This window comes from Juglans microcarpa x Juglans regia, chromosome 1S (genome assembly GCF_004785595.1).
Source record: "Juglans microcarpa x Juglans regia isolate MS1-56 chromosome 1S, Jm3101_v1.0, whole genome shotgun sequence".
Classification (NCBI taxonomy): Eukaryota; Viridiplantae; Streptophyta; class Magnoliopsida; order Fagales; family Juglandaceae; genus Juglans; species Juglans microcarpa x Juglans regia.
The window spans coordinates 15,727,911-15,742,321 of NC_054595.1; positions in this window are offsets into that span (position 1 = coordinate 15,727,911).

Here is a 14,411-nt window from a genome sequence, read left to right on the forward strand (position 1 = left end):
GTCAACTTCCCAAACTTCCCGCTACTATCTTCTTCCGTTGTTTATTGTTCTAGTCATTTTCTTCACTCACCTCCCTATCGCTGATGGCTCCTAAGAACACTCCACGCCCTGGTCTCAAGAAGTCTCGCTTTGCCTGTCCTGAAGGCCCCTCTGGGGAACACGAGGGCTTAACTCTTCCTGAGGTTATCGGGAGCCTGCCATTCTTTGAGGGACAAAACTAGTCCTCGACGACCTCTCCCACTGACCTCCATTTGCTAAGGGGAGCCTACGGCGTCCCTGGTTCTGTGGTTCTGGAAGCTCCAGGACCTCACGTAGGGGCCATCGATTCGAAGGGTTTGGTTGCGAAGGTGGCTCTCTTTCCTTTGATGTTTGCGAATGGGTTGCGGTTTCCCTTCTGTCGACCCATTTGTGATGCCTTGGACTACCTTCAGCTGGCTCCTACTAGCTCCACTTGAATGCCTGGCGGATATTGGTTTCTTGTAGCGTGATTTATTGCATGGCACTGGGCATCGAGAATGAGGAGTTACCTAACCTGACCCACTAGGGAATTCCTCTCTACTTACGAAGTGTTGCGTCTTGACAACAACCTATGCAGTTTTCGGGCACGGGGCAAGAAACGGACCGCCATCCTAGAGTCGCACTTTTCCCATGCCAAGGATTGGACCAAACGCTTCTTCTTTATGTCGGGCCTGGGCTGGAAATATACTGAGGGTGAAGCCATTCACCAGGAATTTTCGATTTGTGCTATTTGGGGAGTTGTCTCAGACGACAAGGACATCTCCTTCACTCTGTCTGAACAGGAAGAGGCCTGGTTGGTGGCCGTTCTTGCTTGGGTCAAGGATCATCACGACAATGTTTGGACGGAAGTCGCATCAACTGAAGCCAATCTCACATGATACCTCTCCTCACCATACTAATCTTATGTCTTGCGTTGGCACTTTCTAAGGGAGCCTTCTGCCCCTCAAGGTAAAAGAAAGGACGCTAAGTCCCATCGCGGCCGGAGGTAGGGGAATGAGACCCTACGTCGAGCATGGGGCCTCTAGTGGGACTTCAGGGGCAGAGAGCAGGGCTCCTCGTTGTGAGGATCTCGCGGAGCTTGAAGACTTCAGGTAGAGAGACTGAGGCAATTGGGGAGCCAATTCCTCTGTAGGATTCAAACGATCTCTTGAAGTCCCTTCTTAGTCGGGTGCGAGAGCTCCTGAGTCTAGTGCGTCTTCAAGCCAAGTGGGTGTTGTCTTGCTGTTGTCCAATAGTGCGCCAGTGCTAACGCAGTCGGCACTCCAATCTCCAACCCTCTGGCCGACCAAGATGTCGGCGAGGAATTCAACTCCGAGGGAGTTCTGCTAGCCAATGATGCCTTTCGAGGACATCCTGAACGTGTCCCAGCCTCCTACTATTGAGCCTCAGGTTGAAGTTTCAGAGGTTGTAGCTTTCGTTGTAGCGGTGGAGAGTTCAGGCCATGATGGCAACGGCTCGGGCAACCTGTTGGCAGAGGGACTTGGTGATGATCAGGTCTCCATACCTTCCCCACTCTTCAGCCAAACTCCCAAACCTGAGATCACCTCATTCCCCACATTGGAGGAGCCCACTCGCGACACGCCTCCCGTAGACAATGTTGGGGTCTCAGGAGCAGGCCTGAGGAGGTGACAAGTCCAAGTGCCACATGGGCAAAGAGTCCCCCTTCTGGTGGCATTCCTCACCCCAACGTGAGGCGGTGCAAGGATCGCCAAAGCCTCCCATCGTTGTGGAAAATGTTGGCTTGGGGGCAATGAGGCTAGAGGTGGTGGTTCCCAAGGATGTGCCTCTAGGGTTGATCGAGGAGATGCCAGAGTTGAGGCTGATCTCGGACGGAAGGCAAGCTGGCATAAGGAATATTGGTAGGGCCTACCCAGCCCACCGCAGATCCCTCCTGGAAATTGGGAGAGGTCAGGCCTTCTTCACATGCTGCCGGAAGTCGTCCTGGGGTGACTGGCCTAAGTTTTGAGAGGGTGAGGGCGAGGGCCAAGGCCATCAAGCATCGGGCTGAGAAATTTAGGGGATTTTTCTCACAGGTAACTCAATTTGATTTCATTCGGTTGCTTACTTGTTCCTTTTCTTTCTTAAACTTGCCTATGTCTTAGGGACCAGATCATTTGGCCACCCTGATTGTGGAGGAAAGGGGTGAGCTTGAGGAGGAAGTCTGAGCGCTCAGATCCTTTGTCATCCTTGCCCACCTTGAAGTCTACAAGGCAAACCAAGAAGCAAAGGAGGTGGTTCGCGAATGGAAGGTCGTGGTGGAGAAGATCTACAAGCTACAAGCTAGCCGCCAGCGCCATAAGCATGAGTTAGCGGGACTTTTGCAAGACGTGGCCTTCCTCAAGGATGATTTGGCTAAGGTTCAGGATGCGGCCAGCCAGAACCACTTGGAAGCTGAGCTCTTGGAGAAAGAGCTGGACTACTTCAAGGATCTGCTAGTGAAGCAAGAGGAAGAGTTGGACGAGTTAAGGGGGTCGCTTGACGCCCTCAAGGGCGAGAAGGCAAGGCTTGTTGAACAACACATTTCGGACGTCAGGTCATACAACTAGGTAATGAGCAAGTACTTGGAGATGACCAAGTCGATGAAGCTCAAGGGGGAGGTCGTAAAGAAGCGGGATGCTCAGATCAAGACTCTAGAGTTAGAGTTGACTTCAGCCCGTGATACGATACCATCCCACGACCTGCATATCCAGGCTCAAGAATCCAGCTGGGAGGCTGCCTGCAGGTCCTTGGATGGCATGTCAGCCTAGATGCAGAATGCCAAATAAGGGTACGTTTGGTTCATCAACTCATATAAACTCATCATTACAACTTTTTCAAATTCCAACACAAAATATAATAAACAATTCAACTTTTTCAAATCTCAAAATAATAATAATATTAAAAAATAATATTTTAACAACATTTTATCATCTCAACTCAACTCAATTCAACATCCAAACGCAGCCTAAGTCTGTAACCAGGCTTGGGGCTACGGTTACGAAGAGGGCCTCGATAGGTTAAGGGACTACTTGTTGCAAAACCCCAAGAAAGACTTGAGGACTCTCGACTTGGCTCCCTGGCTCCTAACTAGGGGGCTGCCTGCCGCCAAGGTGATCTTCTCATATTGGTCGTCCGTCTTCATTCGCTCCTTGTTGAAATGAGATATGTACGCTTTCCAGCTTTCATCATCTCATTGGTTAACTATTATGAGGTATGCCACTGGCCATTTGCTCTTTCTGCTTGCCATAAACTATGTTAAGAATAGGCAGGTAAGCTCTCTGAATCTGTCGATTGACCCTGGGGGTAGCGCCCCGGACCACCCCCTCGCTGTGCCTTTCAACATTAACAGGAAGGCTCAGCAAGCTATATCCCCTGGGAACCCATTGAGGGTCATGTGGGTCTTAAAGATCTCCATATGCTCAAAGAGATCCTTGTATCCATCATACATCATCATTTGAGGTCCTTAAACTTAAGCAGGAGAAGTGCCGCCATGACCTCCATGCTATATGGCAAGTCAGTGCTAGTGAGCAACTAATCCACAGAGAACGATGTGCCCATCTTCTTGGCCATTTCCTCAAATTTATCCATAAGGCCACGTAACTCATGATGCATCAATCTTCTCTCCTCCTCGGCTGCATCTACTCCCGCCGCACTATGACTCGACATGCTCATTTTGGCTTGGTTCAACATCTTCTGTGGGTCTGCCGCTTCCTCTCTTCAGGGCTTCATTCTCTTACTGGAGCCTTCCCACTTCCGTCGTCAGTCTCCTGGCCATGGCTTCCATTTTGACGAGCTTTGCTTCCATGCTTCGGGACAATTCTTCTTGTCTGCAAGTGGTCAATGAACGCATTGTTGCCAACATACGAATGACACATTATTCAGAATATCCCACAGAAGGTGCCACTATTGAAGATATGTTTTGTACCCTGAGCTTCTCTGGCGATCCAATGGACCTACGAGATAGTTGAGAGTGAGGGCTCGAGGTGGTGTAGGATAGCTCTAATGCCTAAGTCAATATGAGAATAATGACACTGGATAAGAGAGTGACTCCAAAAGGGTGTAAAAAGATCCTTTACCTAAACCTAAAGGTGGGTTTATATACCTCGATCGAGGTGGTCCCCACTCGCTATCAACGTGTTACCCGTGCGCCATACCCAGTGCCGCATTTGTGGTAGGGTGACTACCTTCTACTCCAGACACCATGCCGCCGCATTGAATGTGAGCACGCTCCCTTTCACATATGTTCCCTGTGGCAGGTGGGGGGAAAGGTGCACCCACTATCAGAATTCCTAGAAAAGGTGAGAGACCAGCCAAGATTGTTGCTTACTGCCGCCTCTATGCATTTAATGCGGCATGATTCCCACCCAGGCATGTGGGCTACGGTACATGCAGGTGATTTGACGGCCCCTTTTTCCCTGACACATACCCCACGGGTCATGCCCGGGTCTTCTTCCTTTCACTCTGGCTTAAGTAGGCCGTCCACGAGTTAGGTGGGCAGGAATCAAGTCGACCCAAAGGAGCTAGGAAAATATCCTTCCCATATCCAACTAAAGGTCCCTAGCATATCAAAATCACTCTAATCCATGGCCAAAAAAAAAAATCAGAATAGATAGCTTAACTAATAGCTGTTTAAGAATATTTTAAATGAGGACAAGCACATATAATATATATTAATGTTAAAGGGGGAAATAAAAACAGACTGATCTGTCACTACAACAAAAAAGACTTTTTGGTACGATTTTCTTTTGGAACGAAATGAAAATTGTCCCAAAAAGTGAGATTTAGGGACGAATTTCATATTTTGTACCAAAAAAGTGACGGAAGAACAAAACCGTTCGAACGGGATAATTACGGATGAAATATTTTGTCCCTAATAATGAAACTGTTCGAATGTAATGTTTTAACGTTCGAACGGTTAAATTTAACTATTTGAACGTACATTTTGGCGCGTTAAGTAATATTATTATAGCGGGAAATTGTTCTACCGTTCAAACGTACAATTTTCACCATTTGAATGATTAATCAGAATTGTTCAAACGTACATTTTGGCACGTTAAGTATAATTATTATAGCGGGAAACTGCTTTACGTTCGAACGTACAATTTCACCATTCAAATGATAAATCAGCATTATTCGAACATGCAATTTGGCACATTAAGTAACATTATTATAGCGAAAAAATTAATCTACCATTTGAACGTACAATATTCAGCGTTCGAACGTTATTTGCATTGTTCAAACGATGATCATATGTTTTTTTTAAGAGAATTATATTTATATTAACTAGTAATTATAAAAAATTTATCAATTAAATAATAGGAATAATATCAATCAATAATTAGTTTAGAAAATATAAACTAATACTAATTCATAATTAAATACTGAATTTATAAAACGCTAAATATTGTCCATTCTAAAAACAAAAAAAAAAAAATAAAATAAAAGATAGAAAGTACTAAGACCCCAACTCTTTGCACACTTCCTCGATTGCAGCTAAGCGTTCCTCTATCTGTGTCAATCGAGTATTCATGGTGACCTGAGTCACAGACATGGCGTCAAGCTTCGTATGTTACTCAGAGATGGTACCAATAATCTCTATACGAAACTCAGACACAACAGAACAAACCTCCATATGCACTGCATCGATCAACGCTAATGTTTGTCCACTGATCGCTGCTCGCACGATCTCGGCCATGTCCTCACGAGTAGCATTGTGTACTGATGCCTCGGTTTGTCTGGATGTCCCAGCGGCCGATACTCCATGATCTCCCGACTGTGCATCTCTCTGAGGATCAACCGGGTCTGGAACATGTCCACGAAGACCCAGTCTCGAGTGTCCCGTGCTGCATGAGAGGGTGATGCTGTTGATCGGTCTCATTGGCTCCCATTTGTGCTCGGCAACATCAAGCACGACACCAGCAAATAGCAGAAATCTAGTGATCAGGATCCCGAATGGCAGTATATCCGTCGAAATGTACCGGGATTCTGATCGAATCCTATCGAATATATACCCCACCAGGTCGATAGAAATACCACAAGCGACCTGTATCATAAATTTTGTCCGGTCAATGCCAACCTCTGTCTTATGCTGCCAAGGGTCAATATTGTTGGCGATTATCAAATTCAAGATCTTGAAGAAAGAAAATAGATCTCTCTGCTTGATGCTCTTCATCCCGTCATACAGGGGAGCATCTGGACCAATAATCAAATCCCTCACATCATGTTCAGCAAGGGTATCGACCTCATCTGTATAAACTAGTGCCTCCTCCTCAGCTTTCTCCGCCTCAGCTGAAGGATCAGACTTTCTAGGCACCACGTTCGGATATGCATCTGGCAACTTAGGAATACTGAGATGCTCAACGAGTTAGTCTCGTGAAAATACAACTGAAACTCCTCGTACAGAGATCTTGTATGCTCCTCCGTCATCTGGGCTGGCACCACCGAGCTCTCTATAGAACTCAGAAACAATGTCAATATAGGAGACGGTCTCCCATGATTCCTCCTGCTCATCTAAGATAGGTCCTCAACCACGATCGCTAAAAAATGATGGTAGGGAATGACCCTCCCAGACAAGACTCTAGAAGTCAGAAAGCTTCACTTGTCTGGACTGATACTAGCCTCAGCTGGATTGCGTCGCTTACGTCCTGTCCTAGAAGAAGACATTTTAATCAACCTGAAATTTACAATTAAAGAGTTTATCAATACAACATTAACAATAAAAATATAATAAATAACTAATCACTAAATTACATACGAATTGTAATTTAATAAAGTGAGACATTGTGAACAACAGAATTTTATAAAAATAATATCACATTATTTAATATTAATTATATTAATATTAATAGAAATTAAAAATTCAACAAAATGTGATAAATTTCTATATTAATTTAATTATAATATAATATCTATTATCGTTAAGATTTAATAGAACTACAATATGGAATAAAAACATCGATTCACTAATATTACTAAAATTAATTATTTCGTTCGAATGCTTAATATAGTGTTCGAACGGTATGCAAACCTGTCTCACTTGTATACCGTTCGAACGTATAAAACAACGTTCAAATGGTATACTACATGTTTGGTTCGTACCGTTCGAACGCCATAATCAGCGTTCGAACGGTATGCGAATTTAACTCAGCGACTACGCTGAGTCGAGTCAGCCATTGAAATCCATGGAATCCTTCAATTCCATCGATTTTTCAACAAACAAATACAAAGAGACTTAAATAAGCCTTCCTAGAATGGATTTAAGCAAATCTACGGTGAGTATTGATGAATAAATTGTTTTATCCTAATTTAAACAAATAATCCATCAAAAACCTAAATTTAAACGGTAGTTAGAAAAATAGCATACCGGTGCTTAAAGGAAGAGGTTTCGACTGGGTACTATTCGTGGTGGCGACGGCGGCTTTAAATGGCGGAGATGGACGGTTCATTTGGAGAAAATGAAGTTTTGTTAATAGTTCGAACGTCCATGAAAATGACCGTCTGTGAGAACTTATTTATGCAATACCATTCGAACGGTTTACTTCAATACATATAAATATTATACTAATATATTAATATATTATATTTTAGTTATAGTCTAATTAGATGACACTATATATGATACTATATATATGTTATCTATAGTCTAATATATTAAGATATTAATTAAGTATTTATGGTCTAATTAGATGACACTATATATGCTAGTACTATAGATAACATTATTTATGATACTATATATATGTTATATATATAGTCTAATATATTAACATAATATATTTTAGTTATAATCTAATTAGATGACACTATATATGATACTATATATATGTTATCTATATAGTCTAATATATTAACATATTATATTTTAGTTATGGTTTAATTAGATGACACTATCTATGCTAGTACTGTAGATGACACTATATATGATACTATATATATGTTATATATATAGTCTAATATATTAACATAATATATTTTACTTATAGTCTAATTAGATGACAATATATATGCTAGTACTATAGGTGACATTATATATGATACTATATATATATTATATATATAGTCTAATATATTAACATAATATATTTGTGTTATAGTCTAATTAGATGACATTATATATGCTAGTACTATAGATGACATTATATATGATACTATATATATGTTTTATATATAGTCTAATATATTAACATAATATATTTTAGTTATAGTCTAATTAGATGACACTATCGATTATATATTATAATATGATGTTACTATGTTACTAAACTATAGTATCATCTAATATGTCTATATATATTAATGTTGTTCTTTTATTTGAAGCTATAATGTAAAAAAAAATATTAGTAAACATTTACCAAACCATTCGAACTGTTAACAATAAACGTTTGAATGGTTAATGTTCGAGCGGGAATGCGTCCATTACCGTTCGAACATACTATTTATACGTTCGAACGTGAAAATTTAGAAGGGAATTTTTTTCCCGCTACATATTTCCACATTCGCGTTCGAATGGAAAATCTTCTGCAAATACATAACAGAACCTCACAATCTCGCTCTCCTCCCGCACGCCACTCTCAGTCTCTTACGAAACAGAGACCCTTCGCGACACCAAGTATAATTCTTCCTCAATCTAGCCCCCAAACTCAAAAGAGTTTTCATCTCAGTTAATTATTCTTGGATTACTACTTGTTGGGGGAGCTCCTTCGCAATTATTTTGCAATGTTGGAAATTTGTATGCTCTTGATATTGTTGTTTGTGTTGCTGTGAGTTCATGATTAATGGGATTTTCTGTTGTTGAAGACGACTGAAATCTGGAATGAATCCGTTCGAACTGGTTAGTATTACCGTTCGAATGTGTATATTATATTTGAACATAGTTTAGCACCGTTCGAACGTAAACTATACATGTATTTACAATTAGAATACAAATATATAAGGATAGTTGTAAATTATATGTACTACTAAATCTTTAAATTAAATTACAAATAGTTAGGATTTAATAACACTTAAATAGTTAATTCTAAATTAATAAAATTAAGTATTTAAATGAAAATACTATTAAATGTTTAAATTAACATACAAATAGTTAAGATTTAATAATACTTAAATACTTAATTCTAAATTAATAAAATGAAGTTTGTAAATTAAAATACTACTAAATCTTTAAATTAAAATACAAATAGTTAAGATTTAATAATACTTAAAAATTAAAATACTACTAAATCTTTAAATTGAAATACAAATAGTTATGATTTAATAACACTTAAATAGTTAATTCTAAATTAATAAAATGAATTTCGTAAATTAAAATACTACTAAATCTTTAAATTAAAATACAAATAGTTAAGATTTAATAATACTTAAATACTTAATTCTAAATTAATAAAATGAAGCTTGTAAATTAAAATACTACTAAATCTTTAAATTAAAATACAAATAGTTAGGATTTAATAACACTTAAATAGTTAATTCTAAATTAATAAAATTAATATTTAAATTAAAATACTATTAAATCTTTAAATAATACCAACTAATTATGTTTTTGTTGTATTGTTGTATATATAATATGTTGCTATTGTTTAACATATGTTAGCATATCTTGCATTGTTTGTTCATAAAAATAAACCTTAGACTCGTTCGAAAGTTATCAATCCGGATGAATGCTTGATTGATAACTCTTGAATTGTTCAGAGTGGATAGTTTGAGATTGTAAGATCATTTTCGCAAACTATTGAACTATATCTGTTGTCCTCCAACATTATGATTTTGGTAGATTCATCCCTTATTCTCCATATATGTAGTTTTGGTGATGGTGCAACGATGTGTTAATTTTTTGTACACACAACCGAACGAGCATATTTGGAGAACTATGGAGAGATGCTGCCGAAATTTTGTTGAACGTGATAGATAATAGATCATAGGTTGGCGACTATGATCTTACAATCTCGAACGGGATAGAACCAACTACCTGGTGAAAAGTGGCATACTTCTTGATTGATACATGATACATGCATGTTTGTTGATGCACACGTGATTGTTTGTAATGAATAGAGTCAGCATGGATAAGAGTTGGATGAGAGTTAGCGATCGATTGTATCAAAATTACAATGTATATGCTGAAGCTATTAAGAAATTCTTAGAGTTTGCATTGGGTACATAAGATAGTGATGGGCGTATTAGATGCCCATGCAGAGAATGCAGGAATTTGTGTTCTCATAAGATAGACTTGGTGAGAGAGCATCTGTTTGTCAAAGGTACTAATAAGGGTTATATTGATTGGGTCTTACACGGCGAACCAAATCCAACTTCATTTGAGGCTCCATATGAAGAAGAGAAGATCGATGAAGATGTACAACCAGAGGTTGTTGGAGATAAATACGATGAGGATATGGAGCAAATGTTAGGTGACATCGGTGCGGGAATATTTATAGAAGAAGGTAACACAGACACATCAAGCTCAAATGATGGGGGTCATAACACTTTTGCATGATTGTGGAATGATTCACAGCGTGAGCTATATCCAAGATGCAGAAGACACAGTAAGTTGTCATTTACCGTAAGATTACTTCACATAAAATCAATGTGTCGATTATTTATTAAGGCAATCAATATGTTACTTGAGCTGTTTAAAGAGGCACTGCCGACAGACAATACTTTACCACGTAACTTCTATGAAGCAAAAAAGTTGAAACGAGAACTCGGATTTGATTGCAACGTAATACATGCATGTAAGAATGATTGCATATTTTGAATGGAAAAAACTTTGTGACATGTTTGAGGATCCATCATATCAGGTATAATTCAATTTACCTATTTTATTTGTCCTATTTGTCATTTCGCTTTATAATATTTTCAATTTCTTTGCAAGAGCGAAGTTCTATAAACAAAACAAATAGATTAAAATTGAATATTAATCATCATGCAAGCTCAAGATCTTCTCATCGCCTCTCTAAGAAATTGCTATTGCTATTTTTTTATTAGATATAGTTAATTATTTGGATGAATCATAATGACTTTATATCTTAACACATTTATTGTAGCAAGATTCAGATATCAATTATGATCTGACAAAATTATATACTGCATCGCACACTGATCGTAATGGGGAGTGGACTCATCCTGATGTTTGTGAAAATTATGTAAGTATTATAACCTGTTTTAATTAAATATATTAAAATATTTATGACGATATTAATTCTTTATCTTATATATGTCTAGGATAAAATGGTTGCCCTACGTGCTGAATTTGCGTCAGATCAAAATTCATCAACAAGGGATATTTATATTTTTACACAAATCTTGGGTCAATGTTCAGGATATTAGAGGGGTTTGGGTCGCTGTGTAAAGCCTTCTTCCTCTTCCTCTTCCTCTTCTTATGGCATTGCATCTATGACTTCTATAGCGTTAGAGAATGCGAATTCCAAAATTGAAGAATTGACTGCAAGGCAGCATGAGTTACAGGCTCAATTGGCAAAACAAGCAGATATGGAGATGCGCCTCAAATAACATGAAAAACAATAAGAAGAGTTCAGAAGACAGTTGCAACTCCAAATGCAGTAGCTTATGCAATAGTATAGGCCTCCAAGCAACTGATAGTTTTTTGCGTACAGATTTTGGGATTATCTATTTATGTACGAACAATGCAAGTCTCAAGGTTATTTATTTAGTTCGCACTTATTATAAAATTTTTGTGAGTGTTAAACAGTTTCTAATGCATTTTTTCAAATATTATGAATGTCTATTTGGTTTTCTATTATTGACTTTAAATAAAATAGTTATCGTTCGAACGATCAAATAACATTTGAACGCTCATAACTTTCGAACGTTAACATAAGTTCGAACGCAATTTATTTTCGTAGAGTTCGAACGATCACACAACGTTCGAATGTTATTTATTTCCGTAGTGTTCGAACATATCTTATATCGTTCAAACCTTTATACCGTTCGATCTGACCCTTTAACGTTCAAACGCAAAGCTAAATTCATATCGTTCGAACGAATTTATTTTTGTTCGAACGTATTTTGCAATCGTTCAAACACATTACTACTGTTCAAATGTAAAATTGTTTCCATTTGAATGATATTCTAGGACGAATTTCAATCGTGACAAAAGAAATTTCCATTCAAACGTGTTCGAACGGTTTCCTTCAATTTCGTCCCAAAAGATATTTTTTGGGACGAAATGGTGATTTTAGTCCCAATATTCCTTTTGGCACAGTGTTGTTGGAACGAGCTCAGGACGACTTTTTTTCGTCCGAAAAAGTATTTTGGGATGAAATGGCTTTCTTTTGAGACGAAAATTTTTGTCCCAAAAGAGTCTTTCTGCTGTAATGTGTCATAATATTATAGTACTATATATGTTTTATGACGATTTCTTGTCCTTTACTAATTTTCTACCAAAGCTATGTCATTTTTAGTAGTGATGCAACACACACACATTTATATATAAGTTGTTTTATTCTTATATATGGATGGGAAATTTTACAAGATAATATATTTATATTTGCCTTTAAACTATATATATATATATATATATATATATATATATATATATTATCACAAACATATCAAGAAAGTTGTATTGTAAGATTAATACTTGAACGTGTTAAATTATGTAATAAGTTTATTTTGATATCTTATATATATATATATATATATATATATATATAAGGATTTGTGATACCATTATATTAAAGAGGAATGCTACATACAATCTCCATTTAGGGAATGCAATGCAAGCCTAGGTAATTTTATTTAATAAAGGGCATGTACATACAGCCCCCAAGTGGAGACTGCAAATAGAATTTCTCTATATATTAAAAGTTAAAAGGCCTCATTTAATTTGAATATTTTTCCTTTCAATCTACTTTTAGCCGCCCTTGGCTTTTAAATTATACCATATAATATGATAATAAGAAGTTGACATTTAATATCATTTTACTTCAAAAAGTGGTATAAAATTTAAGAATAAGGCAATGTACAAGTCTTACATGTACAAATTCCACGCAAGTTTTTAATGAAAAAGTGAATCCCAAAAAAAAAGACAAAAAAAAAAAAAAAAAAAAAAAAGAAGAAGAAGATTTTTCTTACACTTCTACACAACAGGGGTTCACTATTTTACAAAACATTTACGCGAAATTTGTATACTCGAGAGTTGTACAAATCTTTACCGCCTTAATATATATATTATATATATATATACTGCAATACTTACATTAATAATTAATAATGACGGTCGTGAAGATAGGAGGACCTTATGGATATCTAGGAATAATATATAGAATTTTCATAACAATAGAAAAGCAAAAGATTCTCTTTTTTATATGGCTAGACAATTAAGAGAGAGAGAGGGAGAGGGAGAGAGAGAGAGAGAGAGAATCATTTGTACAAAGGAGAGGATTCCACTAAATTTGCTGCGCTTTTAATCTTTTGACGCCGATCTTTATTGAGTTTCTCGATCGATCTCTTGTAACTTTATGTCCTTCTATTACTGAGAGTATGATTTACGTACCTGTGGGCGCGCTGTAATGACTCATATGTAAAAGAGAAGAAAGGTAAAAAGGTATTGGCATGGGGAGATGAACTTTGATCTACATGGAAAGGTTTGGGAACCCTTCAAAAGGATGAGTACTGGGAATAATAAAAGCAAAAGGCAAGGTACGTATTCAGTCGAATGGAGAGAGAGTACGTAGTTGCACCAGACTGGATCTGTACACAGCTAGGCTTTGTATTTTCTTTTCTTTTTTTGTAGTGCCAAGATAGTACTTCAAAGTTTAACCTAAGTAAAATTATGATCATGTGTTGATTGCATGTGCCAGTTGCATGCCTGCCTTTGTAAAATTATCAACCTTCTGTTTTTCCTTTTAATATCCTTTACCTTCAAAACAAATTAATAATTTTTTAGTTGTGCATGCAAATGATAAATATAGGGAGAGCATTTTACGGACTTCCGGTGATTAATGTAGGATCACTCAGCTTTGCGTTCACAACCCTAGACGTGATCGATATCTGGTGGATTAATAATTACATATAGATAGTAATATTTAGGGGTGATAATATGTGAAACGACCCGTGAAACTAACAAGAATTAACATGACATGAAATTAATGGATTTGAGTTTGATATAAGTAGATTCGGGAGATCACATGGGTCAACCTGCTTAACCAGAAGTCAAACTGCAATAACCTATTTAAGTTTTATTTAAAGATTATAATTTTATTATTGTTGGGTTGTAATATTAGTATTTTTCAATATGTTTATGTTTTTATTATTAGGATTGTAATTCTAGAAACCTATGCTCATATTTGTTATTATTAGAAATATTATAGTTATACTAATAAATATAGATTTTAACTTTTATGGGAAATTATGTTAATCAGGTCTTGAAATGGGTTAATTATGCAGGTCAATTCAAGCCA